Below are 13,588 nucleotides of genomic sequence, written 5' to 3'. Positions count from 1 at the left end.
CGTACGAACGTACGAACATTCATACCTGTGCAAACAATCTGCCACTTCAAGTTCAACACCCAAACCCCACACATTCCTCCAAAAGGAGTCTGAAGTATAATACTGGCATTTGTGGTATTGAACGAGGACCTCAACTTCCATTGTCTAGCGCATGTGGGTCTCATGTTGTACGTGTGAAACCACTTACTCAAAAAAGAAAAAATCTTGTAAGCTTATCAACAAAAAACGAACAATTATATTCTTAAACAAACTGGTTAGAATAACAGATTTAGGAGAATGCAATGCAAGGAACATCATTATCTAATTCGGTCGATGCTTAGATCTAGAAAAGCACCCACTTATTCCAGTATAATAGAGAGAAAAAATCCAAAAGTTCCAGATCTAGACAAGGCAGCACTAGCAGCAATTTTAGCGAGCAAACTCGAACTTGCCCTGGCCGGTGCTGGCACACTCGGAGTGAAACGACATGTCACCTACTTAAACAACGATAAACACTTTCAAACTAAGCCTGGAACTTACCTTGCAAACTCATTTGGGCGATTTCAAGTTGCTTTGCTTCGTGCGAAGGCGGCCATTTTGAAATTTGCTTAACTGCGGTATTGATCATGCTTTGGAGTAATTATAAAAGAAACGAAGCGGTAAACATGCCAAATAAATATTTTGACGATATATGTACATTTGCTGCTAATGTTTCAAAGCAGATAAATATTTTTTTCCCTTTCTTTTATTTTTGCAAACCATTTGCTGCTGATGCTGTTGATCCGAGTTCGTCTGCTCAAGTGTTGGTTTTAAAGTATTATTTTCTTCAAACATATCGAATGTTTGCAATGGCTCTGTATCAGAAATCAATAACAACTACTTTATTATTAATTATGCCAAGTTTCATAAATGTTAAGCAATCTGATCAATTCCAGTTATGAGTTGCGACAGAGGAGTTAGACTATTAGGCTTAAGGTATTAGAATACACCTGACAGTACGCTGGAGTAGCCTCCCTTCCCGGATTTAGAACGCGTTTCGTGTCGTAACAGATTATCCACTTATTAGCCATATCCGTATGCAAAATAATGAAATAAACATTAGGAAATGTCAGAAGTTTACAACTATCGACATTCTCTATCAGTGCAATAAAAAAACAATCGTTAGAACTTGCATTTACGACATGTCGTGCGTGAGAACGTGTCACTGTAAACAAGCACTTCTTGCCTGGCTGAAGAACCATACGAGTCAATCTAAAACAGACAAGTAATGGAAAGCAGTCTGCGGATAAACAACAAACTGCTGATGAAAAAGTGTGTTCGTCCCTGCTCTGGATAAAAGACATTGGACTGATGACAACGTGGCAGCGTTCACGCGAACAGATTTTTTTCAGATTATCGCTTCTTCTACATTTTATTGCACGTACTTGGGGCAGATCAGAATTTCACACTGGAAGATGACAAATTGGTCTTGTGAGTTGAGAACCACATGTTCTTTGCCGACAGAAATCACGATGGGACAAGATGCAGATTGTGTTGAAGAGATGTTTGCAGATTATCGCATCTACATTTTATTGCTCAGATCAATGCACGAAGTTGGGGTAGATCTGAATTTCGCAATGCCGGAAGACGACAAATCGGTCTTTTGAGTTGAGAACCACATGTTCTTTGGCGGCAGAAATCACTATGGGACAAGATGAGGATTGTGTTGAGGAGGTTAATACTGACTGACTTTAGATGAAGAGTTCCTAGACCTGGTTTTTGTAGAGAGGCATCATGATGATATCCTGTGTTTTTTTAACGTTCTTGCAATCTTGGTGACAACGCGCCAGAATCGCACGAAGATCGAACTCTCGAAGAAAACAAGTTTATCGCTGAACATCGGAAATGTGAAAGTATTACTCTTCCTGTCTGATCAGTCTCCCCGTTAAATCTACAGGCTACATTATTTATCAGGTAACTTACCAAACCGGAGTGTGTGTGTGTGTGTCAGTGTCAGTGTGTGTGTGTGTGTGTGTGTGCCGGATTACCACCATTAACGCACCCTTTTGGACTTTTCTACGTAACCTTACTATGCCTGCTGTGACATTCACGAGGATTATTGTGATTCTTGGACAATCGTGTGCCTGTGCTGGACTTGCAGGAAGACAAACGGCGTCGGAACGTATACGTGCTGCCAAGTGTGCATGCCCAGAGCGCAGTGTGAACCGAGAGTGAATGTGTCATTGTGTGGAAGTTTTGCTTGATTGATTTATTCATGATTTAATTTGCCTTTTGGTTCAATAGAAAAATCTGTGTACGTTATACTTTGTATTTTGTGGTGTGATTCGCCCGAGTGCGAGACCCCCATCCCCGAACGCCTCTGTGGGTAGAATTGTATAATTGTGTGAGTAACGTGAGTGTGTAGATGAGAATGTGTAGATGAGAATGTGAAAGTTGCTTTGGACCCAGACACACACAGCAGACTTCAACGAGCTAAGTTTCAGCCTGACAAAGAAATTCGAGTGACACAGCTAAGGGCTGTACTTGTTATTTCTCTATTAAAACAAATGTTTCAAGATCTTTTGGCCAATAAAAAATAAATTGTCTGTTTCTAATAACATGGGTAAACAAAATAGGGTAGGTAGGTAGGGATTTTTAATTTTTTTTGCCAGGATAGAATTCTTCAAAATAACTAAATGACACAAAGAGACAAGACTCGCTATAGATAAATTTATAAAAAAAAAAGTAAAAAATGTGACAAAGAATATAAAATGATTGTTTTACCTGGTCTGGAATCTTCAGTAGTAATTGCATAAAAAAAAGTCTGATATAATTATCATGTTAACTTTTTCTTAAAATGGGTGCGCTAAATCCTAATCTGTTTGTTTTTAATGGACTAAGCAATCCTTGGACTGACAGAAAATATGTATTTTAAAAATGTCCAGTTGCAAATTACTTATTTTTCTAATTGGAAGAGAATATACACTCTTTTGTGTTCAAATGGGGAGGGTGCGGGGGTAGTAAAAGGATCACAGTTCAAGATTGTGCGCGACAAGAGGTGTGTTTCTTTTAACTGTGATAAAGAGCGACAACTCAACTTGGTATCTAACACTATTTCTGAACACTGTAACCACTGTAACCACTTTAGCACTTTTAATTTATTGTATCTGTCTTCCAAACTTCTTCTTCTCCTCCTCTCCTTCTTCGTTCATGGGCTTAGACTCCCACGTTCACTCATGTTTTTAGCACGAGTGGATTTTTACGTGTATGACCGTTTTTACCCCGCCATTTAGGCAGCCATACGCCGCTTTCGGAGGAATTCCAAACTTCTAATTCAGCTTCAAAAAATGAGAAAAAAAAGGTGTTTTTTTAATTCAACAGTTAAATCACTATGTTGGATATTCTATTTTGCTTCCCTATTTATCTTAAGTTTTTGATCATCTGATTACCTTGCTTTCCTATTTGTAAGATAATATGCACTCTTTTCTGAAAAATAGGTAGGGGGTGGGGGTAGTAAAAGCATCAAAGTTCAAGATTTTGCGCGACAAGAGGTGTGTTTCTTTTAACTGTGATGAAGAGGGATAACTGAACTTGGTATCTAACACTATTTCTGAACACTGTAACCACATTAGCACTTTTAATTTTTTTTCTGTCTTCCAAGCTTTAAATTCAGCTAATAAAATGAGTAAAAAAGTGTTTTTTTCTGAATTCAACAGTTAAATTACTATGTTGGATGTTCTATTTTGCTTCCCTATTTCTGTTCTGAAGTTTTTGATCATCTGACTACCTTGCTTTTCTATTTGGAAGACAATATGCACTCTTTTCTGAAAAATGGGTAGGGGGTGGGGGTAGTAAAAGCATCACAGTTCAAGATTTTGCGCGACAAGAGGTGTGTTTCTTTTAACTGTGATGAAGAGGGATAACTAAACTTGGTATCTAACACTATTTCTGAACACTGTAACCACTTTAGCACTTTTAATTTATTTTTTTCTGTCATCCAAGTTTTGAATTCAGCTTACAAAATCAGTAAACAAGTGTGTTTTTTCTGAATTCAACAGTTAAATAACTCTGTTGGGTGTTCTTTTTTGCTTCCCTATTTCTGTTCTGAAGTTTTTGATCATCTGATTACCTTGCCTTTCTATTTGGAAGATAATATGCACTCTTTTCTGAAGAATGGGTAGGGGGTAGGGGTAGTAAAAGCATCACAGTTCAAGATTTTGCGCGACAAGAGGTGCGTTTCTTTTAACTGTGATGAAGAGGGATAACTCAACTTGGTATCTAACACTATTTCTGAACACTGTAACCACTTTAGCACTTTTAATTTATTTTTTCTGTCATCCAAGCTTTAAATTCAGCTTATAAAATGAGTAAACAAGTGGGTTTTTTCTGAATTCAACAGCTAAATCACTCTGTTGGGTGTTCTTTTTTGCTTCCCTATTTCTGTTCTGAAGTTTTTGATCATCTGATTACCTTGCCTTTCTATTTAGAAGATAATATGCACTCTTTTCTGAAGAATGTGTAGGGGGTAAGGGTAGTAAAAGCATCACAGTTCAAGATTTTGCGCGACAAGAGGTGCGTTTCTTTTAACTGTGATGAAGAGGGATAACTCAACTTGGTATCTAACACTATTTCTGAACACTGTAACCAGTTTTGCACTTTTAATTTATTTATTTCTGTCTTCCAAGCTTTAAATTCAGCTAATAAAATGAGTAAAAAAGTGTGTTTTTTCTGAATTCACCAGTTAAATCACTATGTTGCATGTTCTATTTTGCTTCCCTATTTTTGTTCTGAAGTTTTGATCATCTGACTACCTTGCTTGTCTATTTGGAAGATAATATGCCCTCTTTTCTGAAAAATGAGTAGGGGGTGGGGGTAGTAAAAGCATCACAGTTCAAAATTTTGTGCGACAAGAGGTGTATTTCTCTTAAAATTTGTGAAGAGGGATAACTCAACTTGTTATTTAACACTATTTCTGAACACTGTAACCACATTAACACTTTTAATTTATGTTTGACTGTGTTCCATGCTTCAAATTGGGCTTCAAAAATGGATACATAAGGTTTTTTTTCCAAATTCACCTGTAAAATCACTATGTTTGATGTTCTATTTTGCTTCCCTATTTCTCTTCTTCAGTTTCTGATCATCCGATTGTTTTTTTGTTAACATATTCACAATACAATATCACAATTTCTTCAGTAGGGTTTGCATGAAAAAATCTCATACCTATGCTCAAACTTCAGTCGCTATCTCAAAATTTTGCGCGACAAGCTCTATTCATTTTGTTTTTTCCTGATAAACAAAACACTGAACTAACATAAAAACAAACCTTTAAAACTGCCTAACCACTTTGAAATATGGCCTCAGGTGTGAACTCCAGCCTTAACGGGACCGTGTAGAAATACAACAGATTTCTGGTCTTAATACTACGTTATCCTCCACTCCACGCCAGCACACACACGCAAAGCCTATGCTGCTTAAGGACTACTGCTTCTCTCACCTAGGTAAATGGAGTCAAATTTTAGCTTCTGTTCCTCAAGACCTACATGGTACTCCCCCCCCCCCCCCCAAGACCTACATGGTACTCCCCCCCAAAAAAAACCTACATGGTACCCCCCCCCCCCCCCCAAGACCTACATGGTACTCCCCCCCCCCTCAATTACAAAAACAAAACATTCAAAAGTGATAGCGTTTTTTGTCGATATTACTGCAGCTGTTTTTATTTCTGTTATTGTTGCAGTAGACTAGTAGTAGTAGTAGTTGTTGTTGTTCATGTAGTTGTTGTTGTTCTTCTTATTGTTGTTGCTCATCTTGTAGTTGCTATGTTTTTCGTCCGTCAATGCATGCATGTATAATGGGTTGCTGTAACACACACACACACACACACACACACACACACACACACACCCGCACACATACACGCACACAAGCGCGCGCACACACACACGCACACACACACAACATTATTGTTGTTGTTATTGTTGTTGTTGTTGTTGTTGTTGTTGTTGTTGTTGTTACGTCCGTCGAGGCATGAGTATTGGATGTTTTGTAAAACACACACATACACAAGCAAGAGATGTGTATGTCTGTCTGTCTGGCTGTCTGGCTGTCTATCAGTCTGTCTGTTTGTGTATGTCTGTCTGTCTGGGTGTCTCTCCATTACTATTTTTGATTAATTGTGAACGTTTTGTTGTAGTTAATGTTGTTGTCGATCTTACTGTAGCTGTTGTTGTTGCTGATGTCGTTGCAGTAGTAGTAGTAGTTTTAGTAGCAGTAGAAGTAGAAGTAGTATTAGTGGTAGTATTAGTAGTATTAGTAGTAGTAGTAGTAGTAGTAGTAGTAGTAGTAGCAGTAGTAGTATACACACACACACACGCGCGCACACACACACACACACACACACACACACACAAACACTTCCACGTACACACACACACACACACACACACACACAAACACTTCCACACACACACACACACACACACACACACACACACACACACACACACACACTCACACACACACGAACCAAAAAGTCCCGCTTTACGCTTTTTTAAAACGCTTTATTTGGTGTCCGTTTAAGATGTGCTTGAGTGCTCATTCAATTTTCGCAAAAACCGGTTCCTGGACTCGTTCCTGCAGTCAGGCAGCCCACCACTTCGACCTGAAGTGATAGCAGTCTGTGTTACGTGACGCCTACATGTGTGTCACGCTAGTGATTGCTTGGGAATTGTGGACGCATTCAGGGCATTGTTTGGGGAATTGATATTTGAAATAAGAAATTAAAAAAACTACAGCACCTGCTTGGTAAGTATTTGGATTCCTTATTTCTATTTTCAGCTGTTTTTCGTTCAAATTTCACTGTGAACGTATACGTGTGAAGTATACTTTTGAAAATCGGATTTATTTTCTCTGAAATCAAACCTGACACTACTCAGACCCCTGTGAGCCAACACTACTCGACAAAGCACTTACCAAAGCAACGCACTGCGTAACTCCGCGTTATGCGCCTCGGTAAAGGGCTCTGGTTCTCTCTTCATCTTGTACAGCGTGTCTGCCGACACACGATACGTCATATTGCACAATAGAATACGTCACATTGCACCATTGAATACATATAAGTTACACACCCCGGGTTCTGAATATCATGCATATTTTCCCAAGGGTCGAATTAGCTCGAGAATACATGAAAATCTACCCGAGGGAAAATATGCAAGCTGTTCAGGACGAGGTGTGTAAGCTATTTATCCCTTGACCACGACGTTTTCATTAAAAACACTAACTTTTTCAAAACAAATTTGCTCTGGCCTTTTTTCCTCTCGCCGAGATCTTTCACATAACAATATTCATGCGCGAAGCTAGTTCTCTTCCCCGCATGAATTACTGAATTTGAACAATATCAAATTGATAAAACAGAATGCCTATATTTTCACTGACAGTGTTTGCTTGTCAAAAAAACTATGTCAGTTGACTTTGCTGCTAAAATTGATCCACGATTAGTTTGTTCAAGAGATACTCGCATTGAACACTACACAGTAACCTTTGACCCAAGGCTGACTGCCGGAGACGCTTTCAGATTGAATATTAAGGCTATGTGTAATTGTAGTGCTTTGGATAGTGTTTTTGGTTTGTTTTGTTTTTGACCTCAGTTGCATGCAGGCTGCTTCAAACCTTCCTTTAACTGTTTCCTTCTTCTTTTTTTTCTTTCCTTTTTATCTTTCTTTTTTCTTTTTTGTTGTTGTTGTAAATAAGCGGTAAGCATCCTTCTTTATTGGCCTTTTTTTCTTTTAACTTTTTTTTAAACTCCAAACGTATGATACACGAAAGAAAAATAAAAGTTTTCTATTTACAATGGAAATACATATATTTACAATTCAATTTTCAACTTAACATTTAAAACTCAAAAATTACAAACACTGATCCAGTACAAGTTGTTTTTCTAAAAATACTAACAAACATGTTCCCAATCAATACTACGTGATTTACAAAATTGTTCATCTTCTTAACAACTTGTGTCTTGATACCCAAATATTGTATCCTGCATTATAAACCCTTAATCCAATCTTTTTCTCTATCCAATTTTCTGTCTTCGTCCAAAACAACTTTACCGGTATACACTCACACAAAAAATGGTTCAACAAAATCAACTTCCATACAACATATACAACATCTGTTATTCTGTCTGACTTGCATTTTACATAATAAAATATTTGTTGGATAAATGTTATGTACTGTACAATTTTTCATTGCAATTCTCTTAACCTCACTTTTTTGGAAATGGGTCGTGTACGACCCATACTTTTCAAAGAAGGAATCAACGTTAAAATTATGGGTCGTACACGACCCACTCCATCCGAATGAGGATAAACGTTTTGCCGCCTCTTTGCAGAGTATGGGTCGTACACGTCCCACGCCATCCGAATAAGGATAAACAACGTAGAATTCGAGCTTTACGTAATTCCATATTGGTCGTCCACGACCCACATCATCCGTACTGTGTAGTTCAAATGACGTCAAAGTTTTAATTGTTTGTTTCCGAAGATAATCCTTTAAATGTTCGGCAATGGGATATTCGTATGGTGATTGGAGATTACACAAAGTCTCAATTAAAAAGTCTAAATAGTTATCAGAGATATAGACGGTTTTGTGAGGCTCTGGGTCGTCCACGACCCACAAAGCACGGTGAAGGTTAAGGCTTTATACTGATGATCTTAAAACTGTTTGGTGGATATTTTAAAACTTCTTTTATCGATCCATGTTATCTTGCAACAGTTTGTAGATTTAACTATAAAAAATGTCAATGCTGGTTTGAAAACGCACTCCCTTTTTATGGAAACAGTTGGGGTGACCATTTTGGCCGGTCTTTCACACAGGGTTAAACCATCCCTCCACTTGGACACAGACCAGAAATCAGTAACCTGACTGCTTGCTGGGATGAGTTGGCTTTCACAACAATTATTCATTACAATCGACGCATCGTGTTTAATTAAACCAACACGTGTGACTAATCCAAGCTGGTTCAAGCTCTTAGAGTTTCATAGTTCTCACCATGTCTGTGTAGTGTATGTATTAGTTACTGTGATACCAAATTGTCCTACCCATGTATGTATGATGCTATGCGCCAGTGATGTATGAATGCTATTTATTTTTGTTTTTATCACACAGCAAGCTGCTTTCCTCGTGTATTTTTTATGTTCGTTCATGTATTGTACACTTGGCAATAAATTATCTATCTATCTATCTATCTATGTTACAAGGATTAAAGAAAGCACGAATTAATCTATTTCGTGAAAATCTTAACATCAATGCTTAACCGACCGCACGTGGTGGAGGGCATACACTTTTGAATGAGAGTGTGTTAATACCTTCCATCCGCTTATTGATGAAGGTGTGTTGATCCCTTCCATAAGCTTATAGATGAAGGTGTGTTAATCCCTTCACTTAAATTGTCGTTAAATATCATCTCCTCCCTGTTGGAAGCATGTTAACAACCACACATGCACCAGTCATCAGGGTTAAAGCAAAATTCCTAGCCAGCTTATTTGAATACCTATACATATGGCGTGTTTTGTTTTTAGGTTGACAGACTTGGGGCAGCTATTACTGTTGATGTTTTTGTAAGTGTGTATTTATTTATTTTTTAGGGGGAGGGGGGGGGGTGGCATCCTGTGGGTCTTGAGGAACAGAAGCTAACATCTGACTCCTTTTACCTAGAGGATAGAAACAGAAGTCCGTATACAGCGCTGGCTTTGCGGGTGCGTGTTGGCGTGTGTAGTTTTTTGTTTGTTCGTTCATTGGGTGAAACTCCCACGGCTTTTACGTGTATGACCGTTTTTACCCCGCCATTTAGTCAGCCATATGCTGGGTATTTTCGTGTTTCTATAACTCTGACATGGATTACAGGATCTTTTTCGTGCGCACTTGGTCTTGTGCTTGCGTGTACACACGGGGGTGTTCGGACACCGAGGAGAGTCTGCACACAAAGTTGACCCTGAGAAATAAATCTCTCGCCGAACGTGGGGACGAACTCACGCTGACAGCGGCCAACTGGATACAAATCCAGCGCGCTACCGACTGAGCTACATCCCCGCCCGGCGTGTGTAGTGAAGGATAACGTTGTATTAAAACAAAGATTCTTTCGTATTTCCATACGGTCCGGTTAAGCTTAATAGATGGAGGGGACACAGCAAACCAGCAGCCTGTACTTTCATAAGTTCACAAACCTCAGGTATTACGGGTTTAACATTTGTGACCCTCCACCACGAAATGAGTCGCATGTCACCTTTGAAGGCATTAGGCATCAACCTATACTTTCATAAGTTCACGAACCTCATGTCTTTGGGGTTTAACTTTTATCCACAACGATGACGGTCCCAGAAAACCTAATACTTTGAGAAGGCATAAGGAATCAACAACCTATACTTTGATAAGTTCATGAACCTCAGGTATTAGGGGTTTAACGTTTGTGCACAACGATGACGGTCCCTGATAACCTAATACTTTGAGAGGACATTAGGCATGAACAACCTATACTTTCATAAGCCTACGAACCTCATGTCTTTGGGGTTTAACTTTTATCCACAACGATGACGGTCCCTGTTAGCCTAATACTTTGAGAGGACATTACAAGGCATCAGCAACCAATTCCCTCATAAGTTCACGAACCTCATCTCTTTGGGGTTTAACAATTATGTACAACTATTACCACTCCCCCCCCCCCCCCCCCACTCCTTGCATCTGATGGTTCCCAACCAAAGTACTCACATAAAACGTCCCTTTTGAATTTAAGTAAGAAACTGGGTTTTTTCCGAAAAGGCTTGAATCGAAGTAGAGATGCTGGTCGCTGCACTGGCAGAAACGACGTCAGGTCCCACACAGAGAGCGGCTGGTAGGGGTCGAGACGAGGCGGTGACGGTGGCCAATGACACTGAGTGACACCCACATCTCGTCACCGCCACCCCCACCACCTGTCTCAACTACACATCCCGCAACGTCCAACGATGTCTAACAACAACAACAACAACAACAACAACAACAACAACAACAACAACAACAACAGCAACAACAACAACAACAACAACGGCTGGCTATTTTAAATTTAACGTCCTCACAGGAACAAGAGCCTATCAGGGACATGAGGTGTTTATATGCTAAAAAGCAGCAACAACAACAACAACAACAACAACAACAACAACAACAACAACAACAACAACAACAACCGTTGAACAATTTTTGTATTGACTCCATTGACTGAAACTCAGCAATACCTGTCCTTACAACCTGCCGCTCTCTGACAACTACGACGACAACATCATCCTCTACCACGACATCCACCACCATCCGCCACCATCACCACCGACACCGACAACAACAATCCGAGTGACATTTTTATTGTTTTAAAATACGGAGAGAACATTCACTCCACACATCGCTTCTTCTTCACTTACAAGCGCATGATGTCATTTATAATTAGCGTCATCAAGAAATGACGTCAAGGACAGACAGTACATTTTCTGGAGACAGTGGAATGCGTGGTAGATCCATCTCCATGGAAACATCCATGAACATGCTAAAAGAGAGAGAGAGAGAGAGAGAGAGAGAGAGAGAGAGAGAGAGAGAGAGAGAGAGAGAGATGCCATGGACACAGAGAGAGATAGAGAGATGGACAGAGAGAGATATAGACAGAGAGGTGGATAGAGAGAGAGAGAGCGAAAGGGGGAGAGAGAGAGAGGACATACCATTTTGATACCATACCTCCACCGCAGAGAACTGTTTTTGGATATTTTACTGAAAAACAACAAATACTGTAATATCAATTCAGTGTAAATACTCTTCCTGTTCCCATAGTAACACATAACATATAGTGCAGTTTTGTTTGTGTATGAAATAGTAATTCTCCAGAGCTGTGCACCATTTTGTGAAATGCATTTTCAGTCCTTTGAATGATTAATACATTCTACGTATGATGAATTTGAAATCTTGTTTTCTGTATTTTCGGCAGTTTGTTAAAAACTGTAAAAGTGTGACGACTACCATTTAAAGGTGATATCCTTCCATCGTTAAAGACTGTACAAGTCTGACGACTACCATTTAAAGGTGATATCCTTCCATTGTTAAAGACTGTACAAGTCTGACAACTACCATTTAAATGTAATATCCTTCCATTGTTAAAGACTGTACAAGTCTGACGACTACCATTTAAAGGTGATATCCTTCCATTGTTAAAGACTGTACAAGTCTGACAACTACCATTTAAAGGTGATATCCTTCCATCGTTAAAGACTGTACAAGTCTGACGACTACCATTTAAAGGTGATATCCTTCCATTGTTAAAGACTGTACAAGTCTGACAACTACCATTTAAATGTAATATCCTTCCATTGTTAAAGACTGTACAAGTCTGACGACTACCATTTAAAGGTAATATCCTTCCATTGTTAAAGACTGTACAAGTCTGACAACTACCATTTAAAGGTAATATCCTTCCATTGTTAAAGACTGTACAAGTCTGACGACTACCATTTAAAGGTGATATCCTTCCATTGTTAAAGACTGTAAAAGTCTGACGACTACCATTTAAAGGTGATATCCTTCCATTGTTAAAGACTCTAAAAGTTTGACGAGAAAAGCGCACTTTCCTTTGAAGTGCTTTACTCTATACTATACTGGCTTGTCACTTCAAGTGATCGGCGAGTCGGCCCTATGCCACGGAGCTATACTGGCTTGTCACTTCAAGTGATCGGCGAGTCGGCCCTATGCCACGGAGCTATACTGGCTTATCACTTCAAGTGATCGGCGAGTCGGCCCTATGCCACGGAGCTATACTGGCTTGTCACTTCAAGTGATCGGCGAGTCGGCCCTATGCCACGGAGCTATACTGGCTTGTCACTTCAAGTGATCGGCGAGTCGGCCCTATGCCACGGAGCTATACTGGCTTGTCACTTCAAGTGATCGGCGAGTCGGCCCTATGCCACTGAGCTATACTGGCTTGTCACTTCAAGTGATCGGCGAGTCGGCCCTATGCCACGGAGCTATACTGGCTTGTCACTTCAAGTGATCGGCGAGTCGGCCCTATGCCACGGAGCTATACTGGCTCGTTACTTTCTGCGCCCTAACTGTCGCGCTTTTCTCTGCAAGTCTTTTTTTCTAACAACTCGCCCTTCGCTTCTTTCTTCTTGTAGAAACTCAAAAAGTATCACCTCCAACTCCTCCGACAAAGGTGGAAAAAACGGCACCATGTATCCATTCGCCTCTGTACGTCCAGTAACCAGAAGGTGCCGGCAGATTTTGAGGATTTCAGGTTTTTCAAGTTGTTCTCGATTTTTCGTGTTTGTTTTTTTAGCCATGCAAACGTGGGGGGGTGGACGTTTACTCGGTACTTCACCTTTTGCACGGAATTTGCTCCAAGGTGGCGGATGGGCGTTCACAATGTTATGGGCTTATACTCGGTACTTTACGGTATATGCTGTATGTTATATTTATGTGTATATAAAAGAAAACAAGTCGCGTAAGGCGAAATTACTACATTTAGTCAAGCTGTGGAACTCACAGAATGAAACTGAACGTAGTCCGCCGCTAGTGCAAAAGGCAGTGAAAGTGACGAGCCTGTTTGGCGCGGTAGCGGTTGCGTTGT

The sequence above is a fragment of the Littorina saxatilis genome, linkage group LG16 (assembly GCF_037325665.1).
Source record: "Littorina saxatilis isolate snail1 linkage group LG16, US_GU_Lsax_2.0, whole genome shotgun sequence".
NCBI lineage: Eukaryota > Metazoa > Mollusca > Gastropoda > Littorinimorpha > Littorinidae > Littorina > Littorina saxatilis.
Note: the sequence above shows the minus strand (reverse complement) of the source record.